General features: G+C 42.8%; 1 protein-coding gene across 1 annotated transcript in view; it reads left to right on the forward strand.

Annotated features, from left to right (window-relative positions):
- Positions 1 to 17,763, forward strand: part of LOC311229641 (coiled-coil domain-containing protein 106-like) — a 76,769-nt gene that overhangs the window by 26,099 nt on the left and 32,907 nt on the right. The window lies entirely within an intron of this gene.

The following is a 17,763-nucleotide window of genomic DNA, read 5'->3' on the forward strand; positions in this document are numbered from 1 at the left end:
TATAGCCAATCGAACACAACTAATAAAGGCATTCATATTACAGCACGGTTATAATGACACACCACCAACACCAAACAGTGGTCAACGAACGGTCTTTATTAGTATTTTGAGTTGTACAGGCAGAATTGCAGCAATGGTCTTAGGGAGCCGTTGATATCTGACATCACCGTGTACAAGTCAGCCTTTTATTTATCCCATAACACCGGTTGTGTCTTCTTGGTTCGACAACGCCTCAGTGAACAATCTCCCGTGAAGTTTCTCAGAGTTCCGCTCGGGTCAGTCCATTATTTCACATCCCATGGGGGGTGTTTCATGACCATTATATGGATAATCATGCACGAGCATTGACGGTAGAACAAAGAGGTATTTATCAACACGGAGGAGCGTAGGACCTGTGTACGCACGGTTGATAAATCCCAATATTTCTGTGCGTGCACACATTCTAAATTCTGTGCTTACGTATGAAAATAGAACACTTTCTAAGAAGTGTTAATAAATGAGGGCCCAGGACTATATGACAATTATGGCATCAATTCCACCTTGATCCTACAATGATTCCATATCGATCCGGCCGATCAACGTATGTAGTATTTAAAACGAATGCCGTTACTCAGAATATAGATATAGCCCTGCAAACACTGCAACGCACAGTTAAAATCCCTATACTTTACAGCGCTGGCACACTAAGTACAAAGATGGGAAAATATCGTGGCAGTCAATGTGTTAAGGTTCAAACTATATTTTTTCATATGCACTGGATATCATGGACTGGATATCTTCTTGGTTGACACAAGAAGTATTTTTTTGTATTTGTATTTTGTGCCCTAAACTACTAATCATCATCATCACTAAAACAATTGTCAAAGTCTATCTTCGATCTCCATCTCTTCCTCCGCCTCATCACACTCGTACTCTCCATCCTCCTCATCCATGTTATTTTTTTGCGTAATCTGCCTCCTTATCAAGAGCTTCTTGCTCTTCTGACTCCACTTTCTGGGCCAGTACCTCAACAAGAGAAAGACGGAGGATGGGTCCAACCGTCCAGGCTCTAACACCTCCATTGTTTTTACCAGTCCATACTTTGATCATAGGCTTTGGGCCTCTTGAATATAGGCTGTTCTGCTCTTTTGTAGCAGGCGACTCTAAAGTTGGCTCACTGAGACAGACCTTGGGAGGAGGCAGGCATTCAATGTCTACTTTGGAGTTTGCATCCAGGACTTTATCAGCACTAGGGCTGCAACGATTAGTCGACATAATCGGCGACGTCGATTATAAAAAATCGTCGACGAGAAATTGTTGCGTCGATTAGTCATTAAAAAAAAAAAACTTTATTTAATTTTTTTTTTTTTTTTTTTGTGCACTACCTATCTTTGTGAGAGTGGCTTCTCAGTTCTCAGGGTTCCAGACAACATCATAACATGATGATCCCATAGCAAATTTTGGACATTGAAAACATTGTTCCCCTGCAGGAGATGATGATCAGACTAGACACACAATACATTACACACGCACTCCTCTCACTCACACACAGCGATCAGAGTAAGACACACACATACACACTCCTCTCACTCACACACAGCGATCAGAGTAAGACACACACACATACACACTCCTCTCACTCACACACAGCGATCAGAGTAAGACACACACACATTCACACTCCTCTCTCTCACACACAGCGATCAGAGTAAGACACACACACATTCACACTCCTCTCACTCACACACAGCGATCAGAGTAAGACACACACACATACACAAATTACACAGTACACACCTCTCACTCACACAGCGATCAGAGTAAGACACACACACAAATTACACAGTACACGCACTCCTCTCACTCACACAGCGATCAGAGTAAGACACACACACATACACACACACACACAGACTCCTCTCACACACAGCAAACAAAAGTTATTTAAAGTATGAATGAATGAATGAAAATGAATGAAAACTTTATTTAACAGATTGCAGAATGGGTACAATACAGTACGGCTCAATACATACAATTGTTAAGGGGATGCAGACCTGAGAAAGACGTTTGTCTTGTTTCCATCAGGGTCCCCCATTTTCAATTCATATAGACATATATGACATACATGACATACAGATAGTCAGTACTGCTACATCTATACATTTATGACATACCAGATTTGCAAATACAGTACTGTTTGTGATACAGAAGGAGTCAAGAAAAGGGAGTATATACATTTGACGTAGAAAACTGTACATTGGAGGAGGTTGGGTGGGGGGGGTTGGGTACATTGGGATATTGACAACCATACTGGGTAATTTACATTGGAGGTGGTTGGGGGGGGGGGGGGGGGGGGCCGGGGGGCACACTGTATAAACAAGTAACACTGTACATTGAGGGGGGGGGGGGGGGGTTGGGTTAGGATATTTACAGGGGCCAGTGTTGAATTGCAGTCTCCTGTAGGTGTCTCTTGAGAGAGGTTTTGAAAGTGGGTAGTGATCCACATTCCTTTACAGCTTTGGGTAGGGCGTTCCACATTGATGTGGCATAATTGCGAAACGTGTTTAGTCCCTTATTTGAGCCGAATCTGGGTTTAACATGATTTGTGGAGCTCCCTCTGGTGTTGTGATCGTGGTATTCACTGACCTTTGGGAAGTATTTTGCCATGTACATGGGTACCTTGGTCGTGTAGTGTATCTTGTAGACCAGGCCCATTGCAAGTTGCTGTACTCTGTCACAGGGTTAGAAATTAACATTTTTTTTCAAGGGCTTTTTTTGCCCCCCTTAATTGGTTTTCGGGGGCTTTTTTTTGTATTTCGGGGGCACTGAATTTTTATGATGAAAATTAACATAAGGATTATAAAACATTGTTGACACTTTTTTTTACAGTCTTCGTCCCTATGTTTGATAATGTAATGTTAATGTCTCCATATATAGGGCTCTACGCTAACCTTTTTCCCAAGGAGCACATGTGCTCCTAAATAAAATGTTAATAAATAAAATCTAAATAAAAATTTAGGAGCACACAAAGAAATTTAGGAGCACAGTGAAAATTGTTCAAGTAACACAGAGTTTATTAACTATTTATCTCATGCATTATTATACTGTGCGTGTGCACACTATGAATTGAAAATGGGGGACCCTGATGTAAACAAGACGAAAGTCTTTCTCTGGTCTGCATCCCCTTAACTTGTGTGTATTGAGCTGTACTGTATTGTACCCATTCTGCAATCTGTTAATAAAGTTTTCAATCAATCAAACGCAAAGGATATCGGTTGTCAAGCTGCTTTTGTATGTTGTAGTGTTGTTATGATACCAACATTTTGACTTTGATACAGATAGGAAAGGTAATGGAATATATTATTAGATGACAGAACATTGAAAATTCTTTATACAATTATTTAATTCATTATGAAATAGAAATTCCGTTTTTGGGTGGAACGTTTGTTGCAAGGAGGGAGGAGGCGGGGACCGCTGCGTGTTACACACAACACGGAGAAATGGTCTAGACTCTAGCTGCTTCGGTGCGTCGTTAACGTTAACGTCGGAAGAAATTCCCCACTAAGCCCTAAATTCAGAGCAGAGCAGTATCCTAATGACTTTTATGCTTCAGTCGATAAGGTGTTTTGCGAATTCTGTCAACATACCGTGGGGACTGGACCCGCAAAAACACGTGCGAATATCACTTCAAAAGCCATGTCAGCCGGATTCCTCTCTTTCTCCTCGTCTCTCTTTTGCTCAAAATAAAAATGAATGGGCTTCATGGCTGGCTGATTTTTTTGCGTTGTCTGATTCTGAATGTATAACTTGCCTAAGCCGGTACCGTGACTTTGTTTTCGGGCGCTACTGTGATTGGACGTTTATGCGCCTTGTGTAATGTGGGACTATTATAACAGCGGAGCTGTTTTGTAATCGTCACTCGTCTCGAGTAAATGATTTTTCCGGGTGGCGCACACACACATATTATTAGGGCCAAATACAAGGGAAATGCTCGCACTGTAGATCATATATATAATTATATATATAATTAGTAAACTGTCGGGGGCATTTTCTGCCCCCCTTAACTGATATTCAGGGGCATTTTGTCCATTTTCAAGGGCATTTTGCCCCGAGCCCCCGTTAATTTCGAACCCTGCTCTGTCATCTACTCTAAGCCATCCTAGGTTGTCAAAGTGGGCAGGGGTGAGGTGGGTTCTAGGAGTAAGGTCAAGCAGTAGTCTGACCAGTTTGTTTTGAGATGTTTGTAATTTTGTTTTTAGCGCCTTTGAGGTGCTTTGGTACCATGAGGTGCAAGCATAGTCGTAGTACCCCTGAATGAGTGCTCCTGCCAGAGTCTTCAGGGTATTCTTGTTTACCAGAGAGGAGATCCGGTACAAGAATCGAGTTCGTTGGTTGACTTTTTTTATTACATTGGATGCCATTTTGTCACAGGAGAGATTAGCCTCTAGGATGGAACCCAGGTAGGTAATTTCATCTTTCCTTGTGACAATATTGTCACCCACTGTAACTGAGAAGCCGTCGGTCTTGCTGAGTTTGTTATTTGAACCGAAGAGAATGGACTCTGTTTTGCCCATGTGTAATGATAGTTTGTTATCAGCGAGCCATATGCAGATTCTGCCTAGTTCCGAGCTGAGGGTTTTTTCAACCTGTAACTTGTTCTTGTCAGAGACCAGCAGGGCTGAGTCGTCCGCAAACAGGAACAAGTTGCAGTCACAAGCTGACGACATGTCATTTGCATAAATTAGGAACAGTAGCGGTCCTAGTATGCTTCCTTGTGGAACACCACAGCTCACTGTGAGAGGGGGGGATAGGGTACCGTTTACCTCCACCATCTGTTCCCTCCCCTCAAGGTAGGATTGCATCCAGCTCACTGATAGACTATCAAAACCAATTGCTTTTAGCTTGTCAATCAGAATGGAGTGATTGACCGTGTCAAAGGCCTTTTGTAGGTCCAGCATGACCATGCCGCAGTATTTGCCTGCGTCCACCTCTTGTTTGATGTGGTCATTCAAATAGAGAAGGCATGTGTCAGTGGAGTGGGATGTTCTGAAGCCAGATTGGAATTCGTAGATTAGATTTTTTTCCGCTAGGTACTTTTCGACCTGTTCGTAGACTATTTTTTCCATGACTTTCGAGATGGAGGTGAGAATAGAAACAGGGCGGTAGTTGCCTGGGTCTAATTTGCTGCCCTTTTTGTGCAGAGGGGTCACCCTCGCAATTTTGAAGTCCTTTGGGACGTGTCCCTGTTTTATGGAGAGGTTTATTATGTGTGTGATGATACACATCCACTTTAATTTGTATTATTTAATTTATTTATCTTGTTATGAGTGATTGCTGTATTGTTCTTCAAATACATTTTCATTTAAAGTGGCTTAAAGATCCAAATTCAAATGTTTCATGAGTCATTATTTTAATTTGCTATGGGATCATCATGTTATGATGTTGTTGTTTGGTCCTGACAAGAGTCTCAAAGTCTGGGGTGATGGTAGACAAGCAACTCTGAGGTCATGCTCAATGTCCAATCTGTTCCTCTGCTCTGTCTTCAGCTGGACCAGAGCTGAGAAGCCACTTTCACAAAGATAGATAATTAAAAAAAAAAAAAAAAAATCTGGGAGCTCCAGTAGCTCACCACGTACCGCGAGTGCTATTTCAGCGCCGTGGACAACCGCGCTCGCGCGGATCTGGGGCTGAGCGCGTTCGAATCCCGGACGGCAGCCGTGCCTTTCCCAGAGTGTCTACCCCCCCATCTGAACCCTTTCAGCCTGCTTCTGTCGGTCGAACTTGACCAAGTATGAATGAGAAGAAAAAGCGATAAACGCTAAAAAGAACCAGGTGACTGGTCAAAGTTTAAAAAAAAAACTTTTTTTATTTATTTATTTTTTTGTTGTTGTTTACATTGGTTTTCGATTAGTCGACTAATCGAAAAAATAATCGGCAGATTAGTTGACTACCAAATTAGTCATTAGTTGCAGCCCTAATCAGCACCCATTATTTTCTGCAGCATCTTGGCTCACACAGCATCAACTGACTTCATCCGACCATGGCCATCCATAATGCATGTGAAGGACTCCATCTCCTGTTGGAGCTCATCTGTTACCACCGACAATGTGCCAAGCTGATTAAAAACCTTCTGGAATCTAGGGTTCTTCTGCAGCTTCTTCAACGGATTCACCCATCTCTTTCCTTTGAAAGCACTCAGTCAGTTCGGACACATGTATTAGCTTGCAGTGCCAGTGCCGTGGGCAAAGGTATCTGGATAGGTTGGTCATGCTGACATGGTAGAGGATGATCACCAGTATATGGAGAGGTTGGTCATGCTGACATGGTAGAGGAGGATCACCAGTATATAGAGGTTGGTTATGCTGGTAGAGGAGGATCATCAGTATATAGCAGCGTTTCCGTTAGAACATATTCGTGCCGGTCTGAGTGTCCTGCAAGATTTCTATCACCGGACATATTCGAGATATTCCGGTCAGAGTTTTAAACAGCAGTCTATTATAATCACATTTTTATGAGCTAACGAATTCCGTTATAATTGGACATGTGTATTAATTACATCAAGCGAAGAATGAGAAATTGATTTGCAGAATCAAATTACTATCTCTCGCCTCTCAAGTTAGTGCGATACGCTACCAGCATCAAGCTCCCGCCCCGCAGGCTCCCGCTGCAGCAGCTCTGTCACACGCACCCCCAAATGAATCTCGAGTCGACATCGCTTCACCTCGTTGTATCAGACACGTCACACATATCATAATGTTCAACTTCACGTATACAGTCATTAATATATTCCAAATAAAATAAGTCCCTCGATACTCCGTGCTGCTGCTGACTTGAAATAAAATAGACTGCGTATGTGGGCAGTCGGTCCGACACTAAACAGCAGTCTGTTATAATCACATTTTTATGAGCTAACGAATTCCGTTATATTGGACATTTGTATTAATTATATCAAGCGAAGAACTGAGAAAGCAGAGAGACGGCAACATTATCGTGGTTTGCGTGACGACTCTCCACCTCGCAACGACTTATTTGCAAAGAGTATGGCGCTGCAGAGAAGCTGATTCAGTGTTATTGGCTCTTTTCTGGGAACCGCACAGCAGCGCCCCCCACCCAACATTGGCTGAAAATGGCTGAATTGGAGTACTGCTGGAATACTGCATTGTGCTGATAGTGCTCTGGCTCTGCAGCTTCACAAAAGTTCGCACACCCAGCACTAAGCTCTCGCTGACGACGTCGTTGTCATTATTAGAAGCAACGAGGAAACAAATGTAATGATCGTTTTGTTCATCGCATAGGCTATTTAATTTTAGCCTATTTTAATACAATTCAAATAATCAAATTGTGCTTAGACTCAGGGAATTATTTTCACCGGACATTAAGACCGGAGAGAGTAAATATGTCGGACTTCAACAGATTTTGTCGGTCAAATACCGGTAATTACCGGCTAACGGAAACGCTGGTATTTAGAGAGGTTGGTCATGCTGGTAGAGGAGGATCACCAGTATATGGAGATGTTGTTCATGCTGACATGGTAGAGGAGGATCACCAGTATGTGAAGAGGTTGGTCATGCTGGTAGAGGAGGATCATCAGTATATGAGAGGTTGGTCATGCTGGTAGAGGAGGATCATCAGTATATGGAGAGGTTGGTCATGCTGGTAGAGGAGGATCATCAGTATATGGAGAGGTTGGTCATGCTGACATGGTAGAGGAGGATCATCAGTATATAGAGAGGTTGGTCATGCTGACATGGTAGAGGAGGATCATCAGTATATGGAGAGGTTGGTCATGCTGACATGGTAGAGGAGGATCATCAGTATATAGAGAGGTTGGTCATGCTGACATGGTAGAGGAGGAGCATCGGTATATGGAGAGGTTGGTCATGCTGACATAATAGTAGGGCTGACCTTCGGTTTCTTTTTGGGAATTCGAAGCTTCGAGGCCGAGATTCGATTTTAATTGGAAGCTTCGAATTTAAAAAAATATATATATATTTTTTAATTTTTTTTCCTGTTGTGGGACTTGTACAGCACTTTGTTCAACTTGGTCAGTGCTGTAAAGTTTAAACCTTTTTAAATCTTAGACAAATGAAACACTATAAAAGCAGCACAATGAACACAAATCGGTCAGTGCCGAGTCCGACCTCATCTTAAATAACGAACAGCATTGCTTGTTGTAATTAACAGAGAGGCAGAGTTGATTTTGCACCCCAAATTCGATTATAATTTTTTTTAATAATCGAATTTTATTTTCATATTCGAATCCCATGCCCATCGAATGAAGCTTCAAAGTATTTAAGACAGCCCTAGTATATAGAGAGGTTGGTCATGCTGACATGGTAGAGGAGGATCACCAGTGTGTGTGTGTGTCACCACGCTGGATTTGTACCCCCACTTGATAGCCTGGTGGAGGTACAAGATGACACAGCTGTTTGTCTCCTCCTGGTTTGACCACTGGGCATGGATGTCAGATAAGCCTTGACAGATACGCATGTAACAAGTGAAGAAGAACCCAAATACCCAGTATACGACTTAAAATAATGCCATAGTCTCATTCAATTTAGCCTCTCCTGTGGAAAGGACAACGTGGTGCTTGGAAATCCTATGTTCCAAGAGCTGCATGCAGATCTCTCCACAGGTTGGTGGGAGGTTGGTCCTCATTAGGGATGGGTACCTTTCACATTTGAACCGATACGGTACCGGTACCTGTGAATCGATACCGGTACCCAACAGTACCTTTTTTCGGTACTTTAGTCTCAAGAAATTAAATTTACCTACCTCAGTCGTAAAAAAAAAAAATCCAAACTTCAAATAACTACAATTTCGAGGTACAAAAAAAAAATTAATTTTTATTTTTATTTTTTCTTCGGTATCTAACTTGAATCGATACTCGTACCGACGTGTTTCGGTTCGGTACCGAATTCGGTACCCATCCCTAGTCCTCATGTGGAAGATGGTGTTACCATCCTGTATGAAGAGTGCATACTTACGATAGCTCATGTCCTCATCCCTGTCCTGGAGCAGATAGTGAAGGATGGTGGCCTTGTTTGTCTTGGCAAAAAAGCCATCAGGAGAGCCAATTGCATGAGGCGAGAAGGGGTAATGCATGAGTTCTTGGAGGTTGATGGGCATATCCAGCATCTGGGACTAATGAGCAGCTGGAAGGCAAGGTTGCTCTACTCCTGGTACCTAAAGAGCTGCAATGGAATATGAAGAAACAAGTGTTGCATTAGTACAATGTCAACTTTTAAAATTGGTTATGAAGTATGATATAGCAATTAGTGATCAGTTGAAGCAATATCCACCTTGCCCTGTGCAGATGTGAGCTTGACCTTCTTGCTGCAGTGATCCATTGTCTTCAGTTTAAGCTTCTTGAAGCGCTCAAATAACCCCTTCTTCTTGGAGACAAAGTGCTCATGGATAAACTGCTCCCTGGGCAGGCTCCAGCTCACGGTGCTTGCCTGCCTTTGGGCAGTCTGGATCATCAATGATGCTGCATATCTCCAGAGTCAGCTCATAGAGCTGAGCACATGCAGAGGTTGTACGGCACCACTTCTGGTATGTGCTTGAGTATTAGGAGAATTACCGGTAGTGCATTACCTGGCATAGTTGTGGCCATTGTACGCAAAGACAAGATCTACCATGGCACCATTGCAGTGATGGATGAGCTCAAAGTTGTTGGTTTTCACAGCAAAAGACCAGCATTTTTAGTTTAGACCAGCCTTCTATGACTGTAGGGACTGAAGCCTTCTATCCGTCACATAGAGCCAGAACATGCTCCTCTTGCCCAGGTGGCCCTTGCGAACCTTCTGTTGGTAGTCCATGTATTGATGAATCACCTTGAGTAGTGAGGAGTCCTTCAGAGTGGCATCAAGGTTCTCATGACTGCAGCAGTGGATAAGATTGAGGGTCTCCTGTGGTACAGTATGTCCAGATTCTTCTCATTCAGGAAAACATTGATCAGCAACCATTCAAGCGCCTCCGTAACCACCTTCAGATTGAAGAGAGCCTTGGCATATGATTTCCAATTCGGAAAACTTTTCAGGCAGCCACTGGTTGCAAGGCCAGCTTCAACAAGGATGTCTGAGTAGCCAGCACCTTAAAGGAAAACTCCAACATTTTGGGAAATTAGCTTATTTGCCATCTACCCTGGAGTTAGACAAGAAGATGCATACTTTTTTCTTCTCTGTGCGTGCATTAGGCTTAGGGAACAGCCGCTCCATTAGCGTAGCTTAGCTTCATCACTGGAAGTGGGTCAGACTTTGATTGATTGATTGATTGAAAAGTTTATTAACAGATTGCAGAATGGGTACAGTACAGTACAGCTCAATACATACAATTGTTAAGAGGATGCAGACCTGAGACAGACTTTCGTCTTGTTTCCATCAGGGTCCCCCATTTTCAACTCATCATATGACACACATGACATACAGATAGACAGTACTGCTACATCTATACATTTATGACATACCAGATTTTCAAATACAGTACTGTTTGTGATACTAAAAAAATCCAGAAGAAGAGTATATACATTTGACATAGAAACTGTGCATTGGGGGAGGTTGGGTAGGTGGGGTGGGGCTGTACATTGGAGGGGGGGGGGGGGACACTGTACATTGGAATACTGACATATAGACAGGGTCAATTTTCAGAAAATCATAACCCTGAAGGCATTTCGTGTTTATTTTTGGTACACAACATTTCTAGGGGTATTAAGGGGTGCTGAATCCAAATCTGCTGTATACCAAGCTCAAAAATGTCAAATAAGGCCTCAAAATTGAGAAATCCAACATGGCCGCCAACGCCAGGCTGAAATCTATTTAAGTGCATATCTTTTTGACTAAACAAGGTAGAAACATGAATGAAATGTGTTTTTATATGTTTGCATACATGAGGAATTTAAAATCATATCCTGATTTTAGATCAGTTGTGAAAATGTTGCTTGAAACTCATATTTATAGCAGAAACTGTGGTTGTTATTGATGCATAACTCATCAACCAAATAAGAAAGAAAAGCAGGATGATCCCAGGCCATGGATTTATTCATCAAACTCTTTTCTCTTGAATTTTTTTAATCAACATGCCATTTATGCAAATTAGATAGTCCTTAATATGCGTACAGTAGCTTAGGTACAGTAATTTATTGTCAGTCATCAATCGTATTCAGGCATGTGTCGCAGGTGTCTTGCAGTTGCATGATTCATCCAATGCCACTTTTCCTGAATAGAATAGAATAGATTATAATATAATAAAATAAAAATATTATTTTACCATATCAATATAAGTGAATGTTCAAGTTTCTTTATTAGTTGTCATACAGAATACTTTGCATAAAATGTTTCTTTCTGTGTTGCTCCTGAGAGTGTGCTAGATAATAACAAGATAGTATAAAATAAGTATAATAAGTATAAAATAGAAAGTCAAGAAGTCAAGTACGTAAACAAGTGTAAACAACAAAATTGTTCAGTGTATCTATATATACAGTACAGCTGGTACAAGAATGGTGAAGTATAGCTTAGCTTGTGGTGCCACCTTGTAGTGGTGAGGTGCAATAAGGAATGAGAATGATGTGCAATTTCCTTACCAATAATATAAATATAAAGTGTAAAGTGTGTCTAAAGTGGGTGCTACAGTGTGTTGTTTATTTAAGTGAGTGTATGTGCGCTGTGGGTGTGTTGATGGTTTGCTTATTGTTCATTGTTCATTCATTGAGCATCCTGATGGTCTGGGGATAGAAGCTCCTTCTGAGTCTCTCTGTGCTTGCCATGAGACTCCGGTATCGCTTGCCTGACCGCAGCAGTTCAAAGAGGCAGTTGTTTGAGTGGCTGGAGTCTTTGATTATTCTCTTAGCCTTGCCCATGCACCGCTTGTTGTAAATGTCTTGGAGAGTGGGAAGCCCACCTTCAATTGTGCGTTCGGCTGAACGGGCCACTCTCTGTAGTCTGCTGCGGTCTTGTGCAGTGCCCAAGTTCCCAAACCAGGAGGTGATATTGCCAGTCAGGATGCTTTCTATTGTGCATGAGTGGAAGTTCTTGAGGATCTTCTGACTCACGTTGAACTTCCTTAAGCACCTAAGGAAGTAGAGGCGTTGTCGTGCCTTCTTGATAACACTGTCAATGTGTGTGGTCCATGTCAAGTCCTCGGATATGTGGACTCCGAGGTACTTAAAACTGTTGACTCTCTCAACCGGTGCCCCGTCGATGCTGAGGGGGCTGTAGTCCCTGACCCCGACCTCCTAAAGTCCACAATCATCTCCTTTGTTTTGCTGACGTTCAGGGAGAGGCTGTTCTCTTGACACCATCCCGCTAGAACCTTAACCTCTTCCAGGTAGGACCTCTCGTTGTTTGCAGAGATCAGGCCCACCACTACTGTGTCGTCAACAAATTTTATGATTGTGTTGTTGTTCCGCTGTGCCACACAGTCATGTGTGTACAGGGAGTGGAGGAGGGGACTCAGTCAGGACACAGCCCTGGGGGGCCCCTATGTTGAGAGTGATGGATGAGGAGGTGCAGTTGCCTGCTCTCACAACCTGGGGTCTGCCCGTCAGGAAGTCCAAGACCCACTGGCAGAGGTCATAGTTCAAGCCCGGGTCCCTGAGCTTGGCTATGAGTTTGGAGGGGACTATGGTATTGAATGCTGAGCTGTAGTCGATGAATAGCATTCTCACATAGTTCCCCTGCCTCTTGTCCAGGTGTGATGCTGCTGTGTGCAGCACATGGGCTATGGCGTCCTCCGTGGACCTGTTGGGGCGGTATGCAAATTGCAGGGGGTCCAGGTTGATGGGGAGGGAGGAACAGATGTAGCATCCGAGGTTGGTGGCAGAGTCTCTTGTGGACGGCCTTTGCAGAATAACTCAGGCACACCATAGATCTTGCAGATGAATCTCTCTGTTGATGTCACAAGATCTTCTGTGAAAGGGCCCTTCCCAAGGCCAGCAAGATCAGTGTGATGGTGCTTGAACACCTGCCAGGCTGTTTTCTTTCCGTGACCACTGAACTGGGACACACTGTCACATCCGGTGAGGGCATGGAAGGCAAGGATTGTGTCCAGTTGATCATCAGATAGTAGCTTTCTAATGTCATGTACTGGAAAATATTTTGGATCCTTCGATGTCCCAGCTTTCATGTAGAGATGCGTACATCGGATTCTGTCATAGTGAGCCAAGAGTAGAAGCAGCACATCTGTGTCACGCGCTGACACAACGATTGTTTCCACTGGAGCCTGGATGAGAAAATCAGACTGTGTATCAGTGTGTATCAGCTTCCTCATGGTCAGCACTCAGAGAGGAGACTTCAAGATCTGGATCTGTTGACTTGACAGTTGTCCCTTCAGCAAACCTCTCTGATACTACAACTACAGGTTCATCATCCGGGCTGTGCTCTATCAGGTGGTTTGAGAGTAGTCGAGCGATATCTGATTTGTTGTCTTCAAGGGCCATGAAGCTCGACCAATCGGCAGGAAGTGGAACAGACTTGTTTTTGATTTCACGACGTACTGGCCTGTGGCGCTGTTTGCGTTTCACCCTTGTGCCTGTTTTGATGGATTGGTCATGGTATCTGTCAAAGACGACATCTACTCTCTGGTATTTTGCTTCCATCTTCAACACGGTGTCAGTGAACTTGTTGGCATAGTCACCAAATGTTGTAGTGTCAGGTGGCTTTCCGAGTGCCATTACCAGAGCTTGGCCATCAATGACCAGGCAGCTGGGTCCCTGAAGGGTAAGATCTGCAGGGGTTTTAACTTGTTTCGTCAGTATATTTGCGAACACAGACTTGTTGGTGGAATGTAGACTCCCGTTAGTTGTGGCCAGAGATGGCGGGATGGGCATGAGCTCATGCTGGAGGATATTGTCAAGGTCTACCTTACGACCTGCTCTGTAAGCTGTGATGAGCATTTGTAGAATCTGCCTGTCCACTTTGATGGTGTTTTGCTTGTTCTTGGAAAGTTGCACAACTTCATACAAAGAGGCAAATGTCTTTGGCTTTGTTCTTTCAAATGGGTGATTTCAGGTTCAGGTGCTGGTCACTATCTGGAGGTTCACACAAACGTTTGTCCACAAACATGTTCAGTTGTGCCTGTCCAAGGTGTTCTGCGCCAAGTATGGATTATTGAATCTCCGGTGTGACTACGTCCTTGTTGATGTATGTAAGAAAACTTACAAAAGCACATTTAATTCAGGTTTGTACCTTGTGTAGTCACACTTAACTCATTAAGCCCCACCATTTATTTTTTGAAAATTCGCCTAAAACAGCATGCTTACATTAAAATGCTTATATATCCAGATTTATAAGAGCTACTTGCATACACTTGGTACCTGAAGAAAGCTAAGACTTGGGGGATTCTAATGTTGGTGTCCAACACTGTACAGTTATTACCAAATTGCTGTAGTATTCCTGCAAACACTGAAGAAATGTCATTTTTTGTATCCTCACCTATACAAAGATTACAGTTAGACAGTCAAAAACACCCTGTTACTCATGGTTGCACCCCAGCTATATTCCTACATTCTTCCTCCATAGGTGCAGATGTTCTGTGCAAACTTTCATGTCAGCAGAATAAAAACTGTGGGTTTAGCACCTGCTTTTGTGGAGAGAGGGCCTGGTGCTGGCGGCCATATTGGATTTCTCAATTTTGAGGCCTTATTTGACATTTTTTAGCTTGGTATACAGCAGATTTGGATTCAGCACCCCTTAATACCCCTAGAAATGTTGTGTACCAAAAATAAACACGAAATGCCTTCAGCACTTTATACAAGCACATTTTCTGAAATTCTGCCTAGTCTAATACATTTGACATGGAAACTGTACATTGGAGGAGGTTGGGTAGGTGGGGTGGGGTTGGGTGGGGCTGTACATTGGAATACTGACAAAGCCATGCTTGGTCTTTATTGTACAACTGGGTTAGGACATTTGTAGGGGCCAGTTTTGAATTGCAGTCTCCCGTAGGTGTTCTTTGAGAGTGTTTTTGAAGGTGGGTAGTGATTTACATTCCTTTACAGCTTTGGGTAGGGCGTTCCACATTGTTGTACCCTGACGTTCCCTACAGTCACGAAATACACTCCAAATACAACACCAAAACGTTCCTGTAAACATGTTGTGACCTGTGTATTTACCACGTGGAGAAATAAAAAATTATTTAATTCGACAATTACGTTTTCTAAGCAAACGGAACTATTTATTGCCGAACCAATCCTCTCGGGGCGCAGTCAGTGATTTCAACGTGACGCCGTGTTTGTTTACATTCTCATTTTATTCAAAGGATCCGAACCGATTGAAGTTTATGGATACCATGACTTAAAATCCTCTTACCTTGACGATTAAAAGCCTCCCCAATTTAGAAAACAGTATTCCCATGGCTGATCTTGATATGCTGCTAGCTAACGGAGCTAACCAACAAACACAGAACCGGGCGGACACTAAAGCAAATAACGAGGGCAATGACTTCCGGTCGGGGGGGTTTAAAAATAAAAGAGCGACGTCTATAGCAGTGGAAATACGTTTATTTTGTACATTATATAACGTTAACACTAGGGATGCTCGATATTGGCTTTTTTTTTTTTTTTTTTTTTGGTCTGTGGCCGACGTTAAATCATTTATTTAGTATGGGCGATACATAGATCACAGCAGTTTATATGGATCATAATATTAAAACACGCTGAAACTTACCGCATCTTCCTCTGACCGTTGGGTGGTCAGCGTGGAGCAGAAAGTTCTCGATTATGGGATGTTGATATATGCGATCCATTTCCAGGTTGTATAAAAGTATATACGTCCAAATCATGTTGTTTATCGAGTTATTGGCAACTGATCGCTGTCCAGTGTGTCGAGCTAGAGTCCCGCTAACGATAGTGAGTGCCCGGACCGAATATGGATGAGCACCACTTCCGGCGCCTCACTTCCTGTTTGGGCGATCCGCCGATCGGCCACCAGATGGCGCTCTTGAACCGTTGGAGAGTTGAGAGGAGATCAACAGGAGATCCCAAGTCTCCGTGGGTAAAATATGATTGCCATCACAGATTTTTGAAATATTGATCTCAAAGACGCCTTACGCCGTCATTGGCAGATTACGCATGGCGGAGAATGAAGTGGGAACACGTCATTGGCGAATAAAGGGTTAATTTCCGATACCGATATCAACCGATACCGATATATGCAGGGTTCCCCCCCCCCAATTTTTTTTAATAATTTCAGGTAATTAACATTACATATCTCTTGTTGTGGAATTAACACAACATTATGCATACTTTTGACAATAAATAAAATCACAATTTGTTCTTACTTGCTTGCCTGGGTAAATAAAGGTTATAAAAATGTTAAAAAAAAAAATTAAATAAAAATTTGAAAACCGATACCGATATTTTCCGATATCACATTTTAATGTCCGATAATATCGGACATCCCTAGTTAACCCTTTCTCTGCCACGCTTATATCCATCCTTGTAGCCAGTCTCCCATCTCTATTTGTCTATGGAGATGTTCACCTACTTTGCAGGGCTATAACTTTTTAAATTGTATTGCTAAATTGACATTACTATGGCCCATTCAACATCGATTAGCTATCGTTCAGGGTGTAGGAACGTTTTACTTTTTCATTCACACATTCATACAAAAATACCGTCTAGAGTATAAATATGTTTTTATCGTTTTCTGCAGTATTTCATAGAACGTGAGTTATAGACATTTATCCATATATTAGATCATCAAATGCAGTTTGATAGCGAAAAAATTTCAATTGTACAAGGTCCTAAACGTCATGACTCATCATCTGCTGGTGACCGGAGGGGGGGGGGGGGGGGGTCGTTTATAATGCAATGACCAACGTTAAATGAATCATGTAGTATGGGTGATATATTGATCATAGCAGTTTGTATGGATAATAATAATCAAAAACGCTGAAACTCACCGCAGCTTCCTCGTAGCGATGGGGGATGATACTGGAGCAAAAAGATCGCTATTATGGGATGTTGATCTAGGCGAACCATTTCCAGGTTGTATAATACTATACGTCCAAATAATGTTGTTTATCGAGTTATGGCAACGGATCGATTATCCAGTGTGTCCAGATGGAGTCCCGCGAGCGATAGCGAGTGGCGGACGGAATAGGGGGGACACCAAGCACTTCCGGCCCCACTTCCGGTTTGGCAACTCACCGATCGGCCACCAGGTGGCGGTATTGAAGCGCTGGAGAGTTGAGCGGAGTCCTACAGCACCAGTCAAGGATCCGTTGGTGAAATATGAATACCATGACAGAAATTTGAAATATTGATCTCAAAGACGCTGTAAAACGTCATTGGCAGATTACGCATGGCGAGGAATGACGTCTTAACACGTCATTGGCGATTAAAGGGTTAACACGAACCTAAACTAACTTTAGGTTAGTTGTAACGTTAGGTTCGTGTTAACGTTATATAATGTACAAAATAAACGTATTTCCGCTGCTATAGACGTCGCTCTTTTATTTTGAAACCCCCCCGACCGGACGTCATTGCCCTCGTTATTTGCTTTAGTGTCCGACTGTCCGCCCGGTTCTGTGTTTGTTGGTTAGCTCCGTTAGCTAGCAGCATATCAAGATCAACCATGGGAATACTGTTTTCTAAATTGGGGAGGCTTTTAATCGTCAAGGTAAGAGGATTTTAAGTCATGGTACTTCAATCGGTTCGGATCCTTTGAATAAAATGAGAATGTAAACAAACACGGCGTCACGTTGAAATCACTGACTGCGCCCCGAGAGGAGTGGTTCGGCAATAAATAGTAGAGATGTTCCGATACCATTTTTTCCTTTCCGATC

This window comes from Notolepis coatsorum, assembly GCF_963971535.1.
Source record: "Notolepis coatsorum genome assembly, chromosome: 6".
Taxonomy (NCBI): domain Eukaryota; kingdom Metazoa; phylum Chordata; class Actinopteri; order Aulopiformes; family Paralepididae; genus Notolepis; species Notolepis coatsorum.